This window comes from Ceratotherium simum, chromosome X (assembly GCF_057802395.1).
Source record: "Ceratotherium simum simum isolate JZ-2026a chromosome X, ASM5780239v1, whole genome shotgun sequence".
NCBI classification, from domain to species: Eukaryota; Metazoa; Chordata; class Mammalia; order Perissodactyla; family Rhinocerotidae; genus Ceratotherium; species Ceratotherium simum.
In genome coordinates, this window is record NC_141940.1 from 84,303,965 (window position 1) to 84,324,741 (window position 20,777).

Consider the following 20,777-nt stretch of genomic DNA (forward strand, 5'->3'; position numbering starts at 1 on the left):
AAATGGCAAAGACAGAAGGGGCAGCTCCACATTCCCATTCCTTCAAACTTTGTAAAGAAATCATCTTCCTTGCCAGATATCTCTAATTATGCTGTTACTCTGAAAGCTACCTGCTCCTGTTTCCATGTTGTAATTAATCTTCCTTAAACAGAAAATTAAAATTTGGTGCCAAATTAATTTTCCTACATAATTTTTATCTTTATGATATCATCATGAATGCACTGACACTAGAACTGCATATAATTATAAAAATAGCTCTATTTATTGAGTCCTTTATTCAGTTTTTAGCTATAAAACTCACAATAATCGACTATGTACTATCAGATTACCACCTGTTTGTGCTCAATTCTTTATGTTTATGACCTCATTTAATCCTTACAAAGAAAGTGAGTCAAAAATTCACAAAATTTATATGTGACTCCAGTCAGAAGCAGATTTGGGAATTTAATTTCTAAGGCCAAAAAAGCTTCGCTTTTGCTCTTTTCTTGAATTAAATGCTCTGAATGTGTTGAATATAGAATAAGAAAACAATAAAATATAAGAAACTTCTGTTAAAATTTTATAAAAATATCAGGTTACCACTAATGTCATCATGTACACCATCAGTTGTTCTTCCTGTGAAGGTAAGGTTTCCCAAAACATGGTGCACACCATGTTCAAATGAATTGATTGATATAGTAACAAACATTTTAAAAAATTAAAATAACATGTTATTCTGCTGTAAAAAAATAACCAAATACTATAGCTATTTGGGACAGTTTGTGGGGAGACAGAGAAAAGAACTATTGTCACAACCCCATGGCAAATTGCCAAAATGGCACTTTTATTCTTTTTTAAAAGTTATTCAGAGGTGAAGAATGAGCAGCCACAAATCTCTGTTTTTCTCTATAAAATCTTTTATTGGCCTGATAATCCTCAGATCTCACTCTGAAGCCCCTCTATCTTCCTGATTCTAGTCTTCTACTTCTATTACTGTACACAAGGACAACAAGTTACATCTCTGAACCTCCATTTGCATCCTCACACCCTTGTAAACAGTTCTAAAACAAAGGAACCTACTCCAAATCTCATGCTTAGGGAATAGCAGGAGGTTATAAACAGCAATTATTTCTCACTTTTACAGAGGTTTAAAAGTAATTGTCTGACACAAAAGAACTGATAATTTATGGTTCAAATATAAAGTGAGATTTATTGTAGAGTATCTCAATTTACCAAAATATATGTGTGAGGTCCCCACATTGGGGCCTCAGAAGTGGACAGATAGGGCCTATTTTCAAAGAAAGCAAGGTTCTCATTCCCAGGGACAGAAAATTGTTGACAGTTAATTATCATAGAGTGATGTCTGTTATAAAAACAGTACCATCAGCATTTACCTCACAGTTATTCTCTTCCTGTCTGCAGTCCTTAGAACCATGAATCATCATCACAACAGCCCCCAGTTAATAATTGTATAGTTTATCCAAAGAATGGCTCAAACATTCTGAAATGACTTTGATGATATGTCCTTATTTATTATAGCCATAATTTATTCAGTCATTCTCTTATTGGCTGTTAAGTTGTGCTTAATTTACATTTTATCCATGATAAGCTAGTTCTGGTGAGCATCCTTGTACATAAATCTAAACCTGGAAGAGATAGAGCAATCTTCATATAGTAACACTATGGAGGTGGAGAGAAGGGAACTCGCATACACTGCTGGTGGGAGTGCAAACTGGTGCAGCCACTATGGAAAACAGTATGGAGATTCCTCAAAAAAGCAAGGATAGAACTACCATATGATCCAGCTATTCCACTGTTGGGTATTTATCCAAAGAACTTGAAAACACCAATTTGTAAGGGTACATGCACCCCTGTGTTCATTGCAGCCTTATTCACGATAGCCAAGACTTGGAAGCAACCTAAGTGCCCATCAAGGGACGAATGGATAAAGAAGCTGTGGTATATATACACAATGGAATACTACTCAGCCATAAGAAACGACGAAATCCAGCCATTTGTGACAACATGGATGGACATTGAGGGTATAATGCAAAGTGAAATAAGTCAGAGGGAGAAGGTCAAATACCGTATGATTTCCTTCATTAAGTAGTAGATAATAACAACAATAAACAAACACATAGGGACAGAGATTGGATTGGTGGTTACCCTAGGGGAAGGGGGGAGGGAGGAGGGTGAAAGGGATAATTCGGTACATGTGTGTGGTGATGTGTTGTAATTAGTATTTTGGTGGTGAACATGATGTAGTCCATGCAGAAATAGAAGTACAATGATGTACACCTGAAATTTTTACAATGTTATAAACCAACGTTACTGCAATAAACAAAAAAAATTTAAAGTAAACCATCTTGGGAAAAATTACAAAATCAATAGAAAATGGAATACAGTGAAAATTATATAAAATTGTGCTACTGTAAATTCTTTTATGTACTGTCTCATGGAATTATTTGTGAAACTAATTCAAGTTGGCTGGAATAAGACCACTGTCACAGGTATTAAAAATTGGCTCCAGGAATGTAAATATCAGCAATGATAAATGACAATGTATTGGATATAGGGAGTTGTCTAAAGGTGTGGTTGGTGGAAAGGCTGGCCTTGTTCAACAACATTATTAATGAGCTAGAAGAGGAATTTAGCAGATGATACATAAGAAAGATTAGAATAACACAAATAGACGGATGAGGATAAATTTAAATTATATTTGAAAGATGACTATATTCGTGGGTAATTAATGAAAAACACAAATATTCAATGACTGGGGGGAACATCTGAAAAGTTACAAGGATAAAAGAGGCATAGGGTATAAATAGGCATTGTATTAAACTTATCTTACAATAAGACGTAATAAAAATGAGATTAATACATGACAAAGAGGTAATTTTTCCAAAACAGTTCAGTAATATTTTCTTCCATACAGCACTTGAGAGTCTTATATTCTATGTAATGCAGAACATTAGTAATAATTGGTAAGGGATATAGAGTAACAGTTGACAAAAAAACCAAGCTGATTAGCAGTTTTCATGTCTTTAAAAACTCATGTGAAAGCCATCATTTTATATCATAACTGTGCAGCTCTGAAATGAAAAATAAAATAAAATTGAATTTTGAGAAAAAAAAATAAAATAAAAAAAAAAATAAAAAACTAGAAACAACCCAATAATACATCTAGAAGAAGATATATAAAAGAATTGTGTCATATTCACAATATGAATATCAACATGTAATATTACACAGCTATGAGAATGTATGAACTAAGCCACGCATAAACATGTTAAGGCAAAGAAGCCAGATACAAAAGAGGGCATGTTCTATGGGAACAGATAAAACTAGTGTTTAAGTATACATGCATCTGTGTTAAAACATTTTTACAGGAAACAAGGATTCTCCTCTGCCTGAATGGCATACTTTTTGTAATTTTGCTTATTTTAAACTGTCATACAGTAAAACCGACATTTTGGAGTATAGAGTTCCACACAATCAGGATACACAACTGTCCCATAACCCCCAAAGGACTCCCTTGTGCTGTCCTTCTAAAATCACACCCTCCCCCCACCTCTAAGCCTCTGCAACCACAGATCTGTTCTTTGTTACTATACTTTTGTCTTTTCAAGAATGTCATATAAATGAATTAATACAGTATGTAGTCTTTTGAGACTGGCTTCTTCACTCAGCATAATGCCATTCAGTTCCATCCACGTTTTTGCTGAGTAATAGTTCATTGTATGGCTATACCAAAGTTTGGTTATCCATTCACTCATTGAAGGACGTTTGCGGTGTTTCCAGTTTTTGGTGATTATGAATAGATCTGTCATAACCATTTGTGTATGGGTTTTTGTGTAAATATAAGTTTTTATTTATAGATCAATTTGAGAACAATTAACATCTTAACGGTATTGAGTCTATTAACCGATGAACATGTGCTGTCCCATTTTGTTCCTGGAGAAATGAATTGTGTGACTTCACTGAGGGAGGACTCTTGGAAGCTTGTATTGCATTCTCTGGACTTTGCCTTGTTCACTGTTTAACTTTGCTGATTTTCCTTTGTATCCTCTTACTGTAATTGACCTAAGGTATGTGTATAATTATATGCTGAGTCCTGTGGGTATTCCTCGGGAATCACTGAAACTGGAGGTGGTTTTGGGGTCTCCTGACACACTGGTGGCAGGGGTGGGATTACCTAGTGCAACCTGGACACACTAAAATATCTTGAGAGCATTGTTTGGGTAAAAGAAAAATGAATGGTTGAAGAATGATGAACCTTTGATGTCTGGGTACTATGGAGTTACCTATGATATGAAGCAGCAGTTGAGATGCTCTCTTTGTTATCAGAGGTAAAGTCACCTATGAAATTTAAAATTAATAGATCCAACTCCGGGAGAGTTGACTTACTGGATCCCTTGTCTGACTTTTGCCATGCTGGATAAAGTGAGGAAAAATAAGCACAGCTGAGTGATGCCTTTTTTTTTTTCATCTCATTTCTCTTCTCCAGGCAGGAGGATAAAGGACACAAACATTCCCCAAAATGAGCTTTGGGTAGGCCAAAAATTTTAAAAGTTTTTGTTGCTCTTTCCTCAAGTGGGAGGGGAAAATAAATCATATCTCTGGGCTGGAGCAAAGATTTTGGTAAACCAGAGAGTAAATAAAAGGAAAAAAAAACCACTCCAGCCTTTTCTGAAGCTTGGCTGCTGCTGCTGGTGTAGCCCCCCATTCTCCCTTGGCATTCCAGCCAATATTTCCCATTAGACCTGTAATGCTAACACTGTAAATGATAAATTTACTTCTTGGGGTTAAAATAAACCTACGAAGAGACAAAAAATGAATTAAAAATCACTTTGTGTTTTGTGGCAAATGCATTTGGATGTCTGGTTAGGTAACTTTATATGGGAATAAAAAGCTTATTAGAGTACTTACATAGAATAGTGTTGGGTGATCTCACCATATTAATTTAAATTTATTTATCTCCACATAAATTATTTATTTATTTCTCTTGTTGCCTTTCTGAGTAATGATGCTCTATGTTGTAATCCTCCAACCCCCCACCAAACCGTTCAGAAATCAGAGTGATTGAACCATTAGGTATAGAGGAAGGAGCTATAGAAAGAAACACATGTGTCAGGTAAAGGGAAGGAAGCAGAAAGTAAATTTGTGTGTTTGTATGTGTGCATTATGTTAGACCTGTAACATGTGGTCCTCATTATCCCCTTATAACTTATAAAGACTCCTACTGATGAGGGAAGAGTTTATATTCTTTAGGTAAGTATTCTCCTTAATATGATTAGATAGATATTCTGTTAGTATTATATCTAGCCTATTTTCCATTTACTGGAAGAGGTGAGCTACTTTTTATAAAATCCTATCTTAACCAAAACAAGGCAATTACATTTCAAGGACAGACATTGAATTTTCATACCATTGCTCTAAATTGACCTGGTACCCTTAGAATATCATTTTTTTGCCCTGAAGTCACTAATTCACAAGTTCAATTGAGTAAATGTTAATGATATTTTTACTGTACTATGTTCACTCACATTTCATCCTCCCTACATCCAGGTGATGTAGGGAAACTTATTTGCCTTTTACAGATGAGAAAAATACATGGCATGCTCAAAATCACTTAGTGCGTACAAAACTCAGATCTGATCTAAAACTTTGCTCTTTTTGCCAGTCTGTTCTGCTATAAGTAATAGTGAATGACTTTGCTTAGAACTATTTATTTAGTCATTAAATAAATATTTTTTGAATGCTTATTGTGTGTGTATTAGGAATTGTTCTAGGTTTAATATTACAATGTCTTTGCACTAATTGACACAGCTTAGTACTGATTCAGAGATGCACACAGATAAATGCAAAAGGTGAAGGAATCCTAAAAACAGGCCTAAAAATGAGAATTTTTATAGATTATGATAAAATTGGTACTTCACATCTGTGGGGTTATTCAAGTCATAAAGATTTTCCAGTAAGCAATATAGGATCATGGCATAGTCTTTTGCAAAACATAGAAGAAGCATCCATTTAAAAAATTATTATACTAAAGTAAATTCTATATGGATCCAAGATGCAAAAGTAAAAAGTTAAGATGCCAATTAATATATAAAAACATGAGAAAATATTTTATATTATTGACATGTAACCCAGTATTCATGCAGGGTAAGACTGATAAATTTGATTACATACTGTTTTAAAACTTATGTACAGAAAAGTACCATAAAAAATGGGAAAATATTTTGCAACGTACATGCTAATCATATATGAGAAATAGAATATGGGCCAAAGAAGAGCTCCAGTTCAAGATGACAACATAGGAAAATCCTGAACTCACCTCCTCCCATGGAAACACTGAATATACAGCTACATATGGAACAATTTCCTTTGAAAAAAAACCTAAAAACTAGCTAAGTAACAGCTACACATCAGGCAAATGAGAACAAAAAACACTTTGAAGTGCGTAGGAGAGGCTGAGACACAATCTCACCATAAACCACACCCTTGTCATGGTGATCCACAATAGGGAGGGAACACAAAACCTGGAGCTTCTCCCTGTGGAGCATGGGTTTGAACCCCACACCAAGCATCCTAACTTTTAAGACCTGTACCTGAGAGATGAATCTCCAAAATGTCTAGCTTCGACAACCAACAGGGCTTGTATCCATGAGACCCACAAGGCTATAGTGATCTGAGAAATGGCTCTTAAAGACCTCACACACTCAGACTCACTCACCCCAGGGCCCAGCACAGAGGCAACCAATCACACCCAGACTTTGTGTGAAAGAGGCTCATTTCATAACTTAAAGCATCAGCCTGAGAGGCAAGCATTTAACTTAACAGACATTTAGTGGCCTGCTGGGATACGCTCCAAGGATGAAGGCTAGCAGGTGCCATCTTTGTGTGCCATCATTTTTTTAAACCCTAAGGCCTTTTTTTTCTCTCTGGGAGGTGCCATCTTCAAACTCCCCCTCTACTTCATTCCAGTGCCATCTGTGCATTCTCCTTCTGCTGTACTCCAGAGCACCACTATCTCCTTGAGAGATACTTTTACATGTTCCTGGTGCCCTGGGTTTTGCAGCTGCCATCTAGGGAATGTCTTTGATCCCCTTGCCATGGTGGCCAGGGGGGGCTTGCATTCCTGAATCTCATGGGACCATAGCAATCAGAGAGATAGTTCTTGGCAGACTACCACCCTCAGGGCAAGGCACAGACAGCAGACTGAAACAACCCCCACTCTTTCTGAGAAAGTGGTCTATTTGCTTGTCCAGGAGCTTTTGCCTAAGGGTCAATCTTCCGGTTTGGCACACTTCTAGGAGCCTATAGAGAGGCTCTCAGGAAACAGAGGTTAGTAGATGTGATCTTTTCACTCCCCCTCTGCCTTGTTCCAGCTCACTGGTAACTCCTAGAAAAGAGTTTACACTCTTGCCTGGTGCTCCAATTTTTGTAGCTGTCACCAGGGCACACCGCTACATCACCTGGCTCTGATGGCCAACAGGGCTTATGCTGGCAGGTCCCACAAGACTATAACCAATGGAGAAAGAATTATTAAACAGCTACCACACCCAGAGCATAGCAAAATGCAACAGACCCAGGATCTTAATCTTTCTGTGAAAGAGCACATTTATCCTCATAGCTGCAGCCTTAGGGACAGGCTTCTGATTAAATATGCATCTAAGGGCTGATGGTAGTCCTTTCCAAAGACATCAGATAGCAAGCACTGTCTTTACCCTGTCCCTCTGCCATGCTCCTGAGTGCCAGCATCTCTCAGAGAGAATTCGTTACATGTATCTGGTGTCTGGTCTCTGCAGCTGCCACTCAAAGGATACCTCTTGATTGCCTCACACTGGTGGTCAGGGAGACTTGTGTTTCTGAGTCCCACGGGACACTAACAATTGAAGACACAGTTCTTGGCAGACTACCACTCTCAGGACACTGCACAGACAGCAGATTGAAACACTCACCCAGTCTTTCTGTGAAAGAGGCCTATTTAGTTGTCCTGGAGCTTTGGCCTCAGGGCCAGACTTCAGGTTTAGCACAAATCTAGAGACCTACAAAAGTACTCTCATGGAATGTACACCAGTAGATGCATTTTGTACTCTCCTACCTTGCTACATCTCACTGGTATCTCACTGAAAAGAGTTTACACACTCTTCTGGAGCCCCTAGTTTGTGACAACTGCCCAAGGGATGCCTCCACATCACCTGGCTTTTGTGACCAATGGGCTTATGCTTGCAGTTCCACAGGACTATATATATTTGCATACTTTAAAAGCTGCTGCCTGAGGGTATGGGCTCCAATCAGCCTAAATCTAGGTACTGACTGAGATCTTCCCCTGTGGGACACTAACAGGTCTCTATACACCCTCAACTACTGAGAGCTATTAAATATAAAATAGGATGCTTGGACAATCACAAAGATTTGAGAGACAACCAAGAGCTAAGGCAAGGTTGAATGATAAGGTTCATTTCCTACACAGGGATAAGGTTCCACTCCTTCAAGACTGGGAGTTTCATCTAATGCACATAAACCAACACAGAATCACGTACAATGGAGAAACACAAGAATATGTTCCAAACAAAAGAACAAGATAAAACCTTGGAAAAAAACTTAATAAAATGGAGATAAGTAATTTGGCTGATAAAGAGTTCAAAGTAATGGTCATAAAGATATTCACCAAACTTTGCAGAATATTGGATGAAGACAGTGAGAACTTTGACAAAGAGGTAGAAAATAAAAGTATTAAATAGAAGCCACAGAGATAAAGAATACAATAATTTCACTGGAAAATACACTAGAGGGTTTCAACAGAAAACTAGATGAAGCAGAAGAAAGGATCAGTGAACTTGAAGACAGGGCAGTGGAAATTGCTCAATCAGAGCAGCAAAAAGAAAAAAAATAAGAAAAAGTAAAGATAGCTTATGGGACAATATCAAGCCTACTAACTTTTGCATTATAAGGAATGCAGAAGAAGAAGAGACAGAGAAAGGGGCAAAAAACTCATTTGAAGAAATAATGGCCCAAACTTCCTTAACCTGGAGAAGGAAAAGACATCCAGATCCAGGAAGCCCAGAGAGTTCAAAATAAGAGGAATCTAAAGATACCCACATCAAGATGCATTTTTATTAAAATGTTAAAACTTAAAGACAAAGAGAGAATCTTAAAAGCAGCAAGAGAAAAACAACTTGTTACATACAGGAAACCCCCATAAGACTATCAGCATATTTTTCATCAGACACTTTGCAAGCCAGAAGAGAGTAGCATGATTTATTCAAAGTGCTGAAAAAAAATCTGCCAAACTAGAACACTCTATCCAGCAAAGTTGTCATTCAGAATTGAAGAAGAGGTAAAGAGTTTTCCAGATAAGCAAAAGCTAATGGAGTTCATCATCAGTAAACTGGCCTTACAGGGGATGTTAAAGAGACTTCATTAAGCTGAAAAGAAAGGGCACTAATTAGTAGCAAGAAAACAGGAACATATGAAACTTATAAATCTCACTGGTAAAGGTAAATATGTCATAAAGGTAGTATATTAACCACTTATAAAGCTAGTGTGAAGCTTAAAAGACAAAAGTAGTAAAAATAACTATCACTACAATAATTAGTTAAGGGGTAACACAAGATAAATATGTAAAATTGACATAAAAAAATGGGAGAGACGAGAGTAAAAATGTGGAACTTTAGAATCCATTAAAAGTTATTTTATCAACTTAAAGTAGACTATTATAAGTTTTTATATGTAAGCCTCATGGTAACCACAGAACAAAAACCTACAGTAGATATACAAAAGATAGAAAGAAATCTAAGCATACCACTAAAGAAAGTCATCAAACCACAAAGGAAGAGAGCAAGGGAAGAAAGAAACAGAGAGGAAGTACAAAACAGTCATAAAACATTGACAAAATGACAATAAGGGTACACCTATCAGTAATTGTACCCTTATTACATCAGTTATAGTAACTGTACATCAGTAACAAGTTATATTTACAATAACATTGATATATATAATTAGTTATCAGTAACTGTACATAAGTAAACATAAATGGACCAAATACCCCAATCAAAAGACATAGAGTGGCTGAATAGATAAAGAAAATACTATGTTTCCTACAAGAGACTCACTTCAGATTTAAGGACACACACTGAAATTGAAGGGATGGAAAAAGATATTCCATGCAAATGGAAAGCAAAAGAAAGCTGGGGTAGCTATACTTATGTAAGATAAAATAGACATTAAAACAAATATTGTAATAACAGACAAAGAAGGTCATTATATAATGATAAAGGGGTCAATCCAACAGGATGATATGACATTTGTAAATATTCGTGTACCCAACATACGAGGATCTAAATATACAAAGCAAACATTAATAGACCAAATGGAGAAATAGATAGCAGTACAATAATGCCAGGGAAGTTTAATAACCCACTTAGAACAATGTATAGATCATCCAAACAGAAAATCAATAAGGAAACATCAGCTTTAAACAAACATTAGACCAGATGGACTTAGATGTATTCAAGAGTGACATAAACATCATGGCAGGGTGAGACACATTCTTTCTTTCACCCCTTCAATCTACAGCTAGTAAAACACAGATAACTCAACAAAGGTTTCTCTGCTCAACACACCAGGACGTTGGAGAGATCCACACATCTGTACATTTGAAGGTAGGTGGATCGGCACACACAGAGGAGGCAAAACTGGGGAAATAGGGGAGGCAGTGTCTAGGATCCTGACCACCCAGCCATGGCAGCTGAGCCAACAGCCTCAGGGAACATGGTAGCAGGAGCAGAGGGAGCAAACATGACTCTGGCATCCCAGCTGCAGCAGTGCTCACAGCCACAGGGAATGGGGCAGCAGTTGTGGTGGGGCCTTCTACTCTATTCTATCCAGCACCTGCAATTCTGGCCACTTCAACCATGGTGGTATTGACTACGAACCCAACAACCTCAAAGTGGAGGTGCCTGAAAAACCAGCTCCTACATTCCCCTCCCCCTGCCATGGCAGTAGTGCCCATGACTCAGGCAACCCCAGATGCAGTGGAGGCACACACCATCCTGGTGCTCCTAGTGGCAAGGCTATTGACCACTGTGATACTGGCAGCAGCAAGGCACCAATAACCCCAGAGGCACAAGCAGCAACAAGGAGAGCACCAGAAGCCTCTCTGGCAGAGGCAGTGGAGGGTTGAAAATGCTGATTTTCAAATATAATCAGAGGCAGCTAAGGTAAGAGAAAAAAACAAAATAAAATAAAACAAAACTTGTGCTATCACACCACCTACTGTTAAAGAAAAGAATGGTGTCTCATTACTAATATGCTGAATTGTTAGAATTAAGGTAAAAAAAGCTTTACCTAAATAAGAAAGTTGTTTACTACTTTAAATGCACCAGCAGAGTAATAACACATCAAGAAACTTGAAAAGCTGTAGTAACAAGATATAACAAAAAGAAAACGATAGTTCTCCAGAAACCAAACTTAAAGTCATGAAAGATTGTGATCTAATTGATAGAGAATTCAAAATAGTTGTCATGAGGAAACTCAGCAAGTTATAAGAAAACTCAGAAAGGTAGTTTAATGAGCTCAGGAATAAAATTAATGAGCAGAAGGAATACTTTATCAAAGAGATTGAAATTCAAAAGAGAACCAAACAGAAATTCTGGAGCTGAAGAAATTAATAAATGATATGAAGAATGTAGTAGAAAGCATTGGAAATAGAGCAGACCATATGGAAGAGAGAATAAGTGAGTTTGAAGATAAAAATCTAGAAAGGATTCAGGTAGAAGAGGAGAGAGAACTAGGATTTTTTAAAAATGAAAAAACTATATGAGATCTATGTGACTCCATTAGAAAAGGTAACATAAGGATAATGGTTATCCCAGAATGAGAAAAGAGGAAAGGAGGAGCAGAGAGCTTATTTAAACAAATAACATCTGAGAGATTTCCAAATGTGGGGAAGAAACTGCATATATAAGTCCATGAAGCTAACAGAATGTCAAGTTATCTCAATGCAAAAAGACCTCAAAGACACGTTATATGAAAACTACCAACAGTCAATGAAAAAGAAAGAATTTTAAAGTAAACCAGGGAAAAATAGCTAGTAACCTACATAGAAACCCCATGAGTCTATCAGCATATTTCTCAACAGAAACTCCACAGGCCAGGAGACAGTGAATGATATATTCAAAATATTGAAAGATAAAAACTGTCAACCATATGAATGTTCTATCCAACATAGCTATCTTTCAGATATGAAGGATAAATAAAAGACTTCCCAGACAAACAAAAGCTGAGGGAGTTCATCACCACTAGATCTGCCTTACAAGAAATGTGGAAAGGAGCTCTTGTACCTCAAATGAAAAGGCAAAGTACACAAAACTTTGAGTAAAGTGATAAATAGAAACACAGAATCAGAAAATTGTAGCTCCATATAAAAATAGGTTGTTAAAGACTTAATTATAGCATACAAAGATTAAAGGGGAAAAAACATTAAAATAACTATAGCTACTTGAAATTTGTAACAAATTGATAACATAAAAAAGGGATAATTTGTGACAACAAAAATAAAAAATGGGATGAGGAAAAGGACAGAACCTGCATAGGCAAATGAAGATAAGATGATATTGGCAGAAAAAAGACTATTTTTATCTATGAGATGTTTTATAGAAACCAAAAGGTAACCACAAAAATGTTTAGAGCAGAGATATGAAAAATAAAAAAAAAAGGAAACTGAGAAAAACATCATGGAAAACCACTAAGCTAAAATGGCAGGTGGAAGCACAAGGGAAAAGAAGCAATGGAGATACAGAGCAATCAGAAAACAAAAGATAAAATGACAGTACTAGTCCTCAAAAATCAATAAGTTCTCTAAATGTAAATGGATTGAATTCACCAATCAAAAAACACAGAGGTTCTGGATGGATTAAAAAACAAGACCCAACTACATGTTGCCTCCAGAAGACTCATCTCAGGTGTAAAGACAAACATAGGCTCAAAGTGAAGGGATGGAAGATGATACTCCAAGCAAATAGTAGCCCAAAGTAAGCAGATGTAGACATACTCATATCAGACAAAATAAACTTTAAGCCAAAAAGATAACTAGAGACAAAGATGGACATTATATAATGATAAAAAAGACATTCCATCAAGAAGACATAACATTGATTAACATATATGACCTAATATAGGAGCAACAAAATGTATAAAGCAATTATTAACAACCTAAAGTGATAAATTGACAGCAACACGATAGTGGAAGGAGACTTTAACACCCCATTTACATCAATGGATAGATCATCCAGATAGAAAGTCAACAAGGAAATATAGGCCTTAAATGAAACACTAGATCAGATGGACTTAGTAGATATATACAGAACATTCCATCCAAAAGCAACAGAATATACATTCTTTTCAAGTACACGTGGAACATTCTCAAAGATAGACCATATATTGGGACACAAAACAACTCTCAATAAATTTAAGATTGAAATCACATCAGGCATCTTTTATCGCCATAACGAGATGAAACTAGAATTCAAATACAAGAAAGAAGCTGGGAAAGTCACAAATATGAGGAGACTAGACAGCATGAACAACTATAAGGTCAACAGAAAAAGTCAGAGGAGAAATAAAAGAGTACCTGAAAGGAGGAGTGATTTCAGCATCATGGTGGAGTGAGGATTCCCTACACAACACAACAGGATACCTAAGAGATCCATGCATCAATACATCTGAAGTGGTGAGAGGTGGACTCTGAGACCAGAAACATCACAAACCACAGCAGAACTGGTGAACCAGCCCCAAGTGGCAGCACTCCCAACACCAGCCCCACCAGCAGCAGGAGCTGCTTGCAAGTCCCCGGGTCCCTGCATCCCCACCAGCAACAGTGAAACCTATGAACCCAGCACCCCTGGCAGCAGAGCAACAAACACTCCCAGAAAATCCAGGAACAGCAGTGTGGATGGTACACAGGACAATAGCATTTGAGCACATGGAGTGCAGGTGGAGGAACACAAGACTCAGGTGACCCTGGAAGCACCAGAAGTGCTTGCAGCCTGCTGACCTTGGTGGAGTCACCTGAGACTGCAGTGACATCATAAGCAGCAAGGCATCAGCAACCTCAGAGCACAAGCAGCACAAGGAGGGTCCTGATGACACTTCTGGCAGAGACAGTGGAGAGTGAAAAGCACAGGCTTTCAAATACAATCAGAAGAAGCTCAGAGCCAAAGTAACCAAAGCTTTACCCAAATAAGAAAAGGTGATTACTACCACAAAAGCACTGACAGAGAATCAATTCATCAAATGCCATGAAGAACTACAGTAACAGGGCAGAACAGAAGGAAAATGACAACTCTCCAGAAACCAAACCTGAAGTCACAGAAGACTACAATCTAACTGACAGAGAATTCAAAACAGCTGACATGAAGAAACTCAGTGAGTTAAGAGAAAACTCAGAAAGACAGTTCAGTGAACTTAAGAATTAAATTAATGAACAGAAGGAATACTTTGCCAAAGAGATTGAAGCTCTAAAAGGAACCTAAACAGAAATTCTGGAGATGAACATGATTAATGAGATAAAAAAAAAATCTAGAAAGCATCAAAAATAGAGCAGATCTTATGGAGGAGGGAATTACTGAGCTCAAAAATAGAAACTGAGAAATGCTTCAGGTGGAGGAGGAGAGAGAACTAACATTTAAAAAAATGAATAAATTCTTCAAGAAATATCTGACTAAATTAGGAAAAGTAGCATGAGGATTATAATTATCCCAGAGGGACAAAAGGGGGAAGAAGGAGTAGAGAGCTTATTTAAAGAAATAATAGCTTAGAATGTTCCAAACCTGGGGAAAGAATTGGACATGCAAGAACATGAAACTAATAGAACTCCTAATTACATCAACGCAAAAAGACTTTCTCCAAGGCATGTAATATTAAAACTGTAAAAAGTCATTGATAAAGGAAAAATGTTAAGGGCAGCAAGAGAGAAGAAAATACCCCACAAAGGAACCCCCATCAGGCTTCCAGTGGATTTCTCAGCAAAAACCCTACAGGCTAGGAGATAATGCAATGAGATATTGAAAATACAAAGACAAAAACTATCAGTCAAGAATACTCTATCCAGTGAAATTATCTTTCAGTACTCTATCCTTAATACTCTATCCAGAGAAATAAATGCTTTCCCAGACAAAAAAAGCTAAGTATACCTGCCTTATAAGAAATGTTGAAGGCAGCCCTCCTACCTGAAACAAAAGGGGAAGCTTTACAAAGCTTTGAGAAAGGAGATAATTAGACAAAATCAGAAAATTGCAGCTCTATATCAGAATAGGTTAGCAAACCATTATAACATAAAGGGAAAGAAATCATCAAAAATAACTATAAACAGAGAGTGACGTCAGCATCATGGCGGAGTGAGCTTTTCCGTGAACTCTTCCCCAGACAAGATACAACAAAAGGAACAGTCACAGACCAACAACGGAATCCCAGACAGTGAAAAGCTAGAGCGGGAAGATTCACACTGCCGCACATCTGAGAGCGGAACGTGCTGGGCCCAAGGAAGAAGTGGGGAGAGGTAAGGAGAACTCCTCTCCCTCCCCATCAGATCAGCGATCCCGGTCTGTGCGGCTCCCAGAGAGGGGGGAGGGGTGGCCCTCGGCGGGGAAACTGTAGCTCTGCGGGCTCTCTCAGCCAGTGGGAAACTCCCGCACAGAGGACTCAGAAGAGCCACAGGGCTACCATCAACATCTGAGCACCCCAGAGAGCGGATAAAGAGGGGCAAACGAGAAGTCTCCCACATCAGGGACCCAGAGGGCAAAAGAGAGCTCCCCCCTCCCCGCAAACTGGACCCTGCAGCTCAACCGACCAGACCAGACCTAGCGATCCACGGCAGACCAGACCAAGAGATCTGCAACAGACCAGACCAAGTGATCCGCGGCAGACCTGATCAAACAACCGGACCCGTGGATCACAGTGGGAAAAAAACAAAAAACAAAAAACGAAACTGCGGATCGCAGCAGAAAAACAGGGGCAGAGTGCAGGGGGCTTAGAGTACACAGCCCTTTACCACCAGACAGTGGCGGCAGGTGGAAATTGCAACCAGAGATTTCCAAGATGAGGAAAAACAAAACCAACACAGGAACCACAATGCAAAAATATATGAAATCACCAGACCAGAAACAAAATGACAAGCACCCAGAAATCAACCCCGAAGACACAGATATCCATAAAATAAATGACAGAGATTTCAAAATAGCTATCATAAAAACACTCAATGAAATACGAGACAACACAGACAAACAATTCAATGAGATTAGGAGTTTCTTCACAAAAGAGATTGAAATCATAAAGAAAAACCAATTAGTGCTGATGGAAATGAAGAACACAATGGAAGAGATAAAGGAGAATCTGGAATCTTTAAAGAACAGAGTTGACAATATGGAGGAAAGAATTAGCACTTTAGAGGATAGGAATACAGATATACTCCAGATGGAAGAGGAGAGAGAACTAAGACTAAAAAGAAATGAAGGAAGAATCCGAGAAATATCTGACTCTATTAGAAAATGTAACATAAGATTTATAGGTATTCCTGAGGGAGAAGAGAGGGAAAGAGGAACAGAGAGCCTATTCAAGGAAATAATAGCTGAGAATTTCCCAAATCTGGGGAAGGAGCAGGAAATACCAGTAAGCAAAGCCAACAGGACACCTATATATATTAACAGACAAAGGCCTTCACCTCGACACCTAGTGGTAAGGCTAGCCAGGGTCAACAACAAAGAAACAATATTAAGGGCAGCTAGACAAAAACAAAAAATAACGTACAAAGGAACTCCCATCAGGCTCTCAGCGGATTTCTCAACAGAAAATTTACAGGCTAGAAGAGACTGGAATGATATATTCAAAATACTGAAAGATAAAAACTTTCAGCCAAGAATACTCTATCTAGCAAAAATATCCTTCAAATATGATGGAGAAATAGTAACTCTCCCAGATAAACAAAAGCTAAGGGAGTTCATGGCCATGAGACGCCCACTACAAGAAATACTAAACAAGGCCCTCAGGCCTGAAAAAAGAAGAGAAAGGGAACACAAAGCTTGGAGCAAGGAGAAAAGTAGGTAGACAAACTCAGAAAAATAGTAGATCTTTACCGGAATAGGTTAACAACCACTTAAATACTAAATTCAAAGATCAAAGGAAGAAACTCACCAAAAATAAATTTAACCTCATCACTGTAAACACACAGCCACAACACAAGATAGAATAAGGTATAACAAGAACAACTTAGAAGGGGAAGAGGAAAGTGATTGAATTGACTTAGTATAAGGAAATAGGAGGCCATCAGATAATGGACTATCTCATACACAAGATTTTATGCCCAAACCTCAAGGTAACCACTAAACAAATAATCAAAGCAAAACGACATATGATAAACAAAGAGAAAACTAGAAGAGTCATAAGACAGAACAACCAAACTGAATTGGCAGTCCAAAACAAATGGGACAAGAAACAAAGGAAATGCAAAAGAACCAGAAAATAAGTGACAAAACAGCAACATTAAGCCCTCATATATCAATAATTACCCTAAATGTAAATGGATTGAACTCTCTAATCAAAAGATACAGAGTGGCAGGATGCATTAAAAAGCAAGACCCAACAATATGCTGCCTTCAGGAAACACATCTTAGCACTAAAGACAAGCACAGGCTCAGAGTGAAAGGATGGAAGACAATACTCCAAGCTAATGGCAAACAAAAGAAAGCAGGTGTTGCCATACTCATAACAGACAAAGTAGACTTCAAGATAAAACAGGTTAAGAAAGACAAAGAAGGGAAATATATAATGATAAAAGGGACACTCCATCAAGAAGACATATCACTTATAAATTTATATGCACCCAACATAGGAGCACCAATGTACATAAAGCAACTATTAACAAACCTAAAAGGAGAAATCAACAACAACACAATAATAGTAGGGCATCTTAACACCCCACTTACAACAATGGATAGATCATCCAGACAAAAAGTCAATAAAGAAATAGTAGACTTAAATGAAAAACTGGACGAGATGGACCTAGTAGACATATACAGAGCACTCCATCCAAAAACAGCTGACTACACATTCTTCTCAAGCGCACATGGAACATTCTCTAGGATAGACCATATGTTGGGAAACAAAGCAAGCCTCAATAAATTTAAGAAGATTGAAATCATAACAAGCATCTTTTCAGACCATAAGGCTATGAAACTGGAAATGAACCAGGAAAAAAAAACTGGGAAAGTGACAAAAATGTGGAGATTAAACAACATGCTACTGAACAACCAATGGATCATTGATGAAATTAAAGGAGAAATCAAAAACTATCTGGAAACAAACGAAAATGATAATATGCCATATGAAACCATATGGGATGCAACAAAAGCGGTCCTGAGAGGGAAAGTCATAGTGATACAAGCCCACCTTAACAAACAAGAAAAAGCCCAAATAGGCAACCTTAAATTACTCCTAACAGAATTAGAAAAAGAAGAACAAACAAAGCCCAAAGCCAGCAGAAGAAGAGAAATAATAAAAATCAGAGCAGAAATAAATGATATTGAGACCAAAACAACAGTAGAAAGTATTAATGAAACAAAGAGTTGGTTCTTTGAGAAGATAAACAAAATCGACAAACCCTTAGCCAGGCTTACTAAGAAAAAAAGAGAAAAGGCTCAAGTAAATAAAATTAGAAATGAAAGAGGAGAGATTACAATGGATACCACGGAAATACAGAGGATATAAGAGAATACTGTGAGAAATTATATGCCAACAAATTGGACAATCTAGAAGAAATGGATAAATTCTTAGACTTATACAACCTCCCAAAATTGAACCAAGAAGAAATGGAGAATCTGAATAGACCAATAACAAGTAAAGAGATTGAAATAGTAATCAAAAACCTCCCAAAAAATAAAAGTCCAGGACCAGATGGCTTCTCCAGTGAATTTTACCAAACATTCAAAGAAGATTTAATACCTATCCTTCTCAAACTATTCCAAAAAATAGAGGAAGATGGAACACTTCCTAAATCATTCTACTAGGCCAACATCACCCTGATACCAAAACCAGACAAAGACAATACAAAGAAAGAAAATAAATTATAGGCCAATATCACTGATGAACATTGATGCAAAAATCCTCAACAAAATATTGGCAAACCGAATACAACAATACATTAAAAAGATCATACACCATGATCAAGTGGGATTTATACCAGGGACGCAGGGATGGTTCAACATCCGCAAATCAATCAACGTGATACATCACATCAACAAAACAAAGAATAAAAACCACATGATCATCTCAATAGACGCAGAGAAGGCATTTGACAAGATACAACATCCATTTATGATAAAAACTCTCAATAAAATGGGAATAGAAGGAAAATACCTCAACATAATAAAGGCCATATATGACAAACCCACAGCCAACATCATACTCAACGGGGAAAGACTGAAAGCCATTCCTCTGAGAACAGGAACGAGGCAGGGCAGCCCACTCTCACCACTCCTGTTCAACATAGTACTGGAGGTTTTGGCCAGAGCAATTAGGCAAGAAAAAGGAATAAAAGGAATCCAAATAGGTAACGAAGAAGTGAAACTCTCACTATTTGCAGAGGACATGATTGTATATATATAGAAAAACCTAAAGAATCTGTTGGAAAACTATTAGAAACAATCGACAACTACAGCAAAGTTGCAGGGTACAAAATCAATCTACAAAAATCAGTTGCATTTCTATATGCTAATAATGAACTAACAGAAAGAGAGCTCAAAATGATAATACCATTTACAATTGCATCAAAAAGAATAAAATACCTAGGAATAAATCTTACCAAGGAGGTGAAGGACCTATACAATGAGAACTACAAGACATTATTGAAAGAATTCCATGATGACATAAAGAAATGGAAAGATATCCCATGCACGTGGATTGGAAGAATAAACATAGTTAAAATGTCTATATTACCTAAAGCAATCTACAGATTCAATGCAATCCCAATCAGAATCCCAATGACATTCTTCACAGAAATAGAAAAAGAATACTAAAATTTATATGGAGCAACAAAAGACCCCGAATAGCTAAAGAAATCCTAAGAAAAAAGAACAAAGCAGGAGGCATCACAATCCCTGACTTCAAAACATACTACAAAGCAATAGTAATCAAAACAGCATGGTACTGGTACAAAAACAGACACACAGATCAATGGAACAGAATTGAAAGCCCAGAAATAAAACCACACATATACGGACAGCTAATTTTTGACAAAGGTGCTAAGAACATGGAATGGAGAAAGGAAAGTCTCTTCAATAAATGGTGTTGGGAAAACTGGACGGCCACATGCAAAAGAATGAAAGTGGACCATGTGCTATCGCCATTCACAAAAATTAACTCAAAATGGATCAAAGACCTGAAGGTGAGACCTGAAACTATAAAACTCATAGAAGAAAATATAGGCAACACACTACTTGGCGTTGGTTTTAAAGGAATCTTTTCGGATGACATGCCTACCCAGACTAGGGAAACTAAAGAAAAAATAAACAAGTGGGACTTTATCAGATTAAAGAGCTTTTATAAGACTAATGAAACCAGAATCAAGATGAACAGACAACCAAGCAGCTTGGAGAGAATATTTGCAAAACATACATCTGACAAGGGGTTGATCTCCATAATATATAAAGAATTCACACAACTGAACAACAAAAAAACAAACAACCCGATCAAAAAATGGGCAGAGGAAATGAACAGACACTTCTCCAAGGAAGATATAC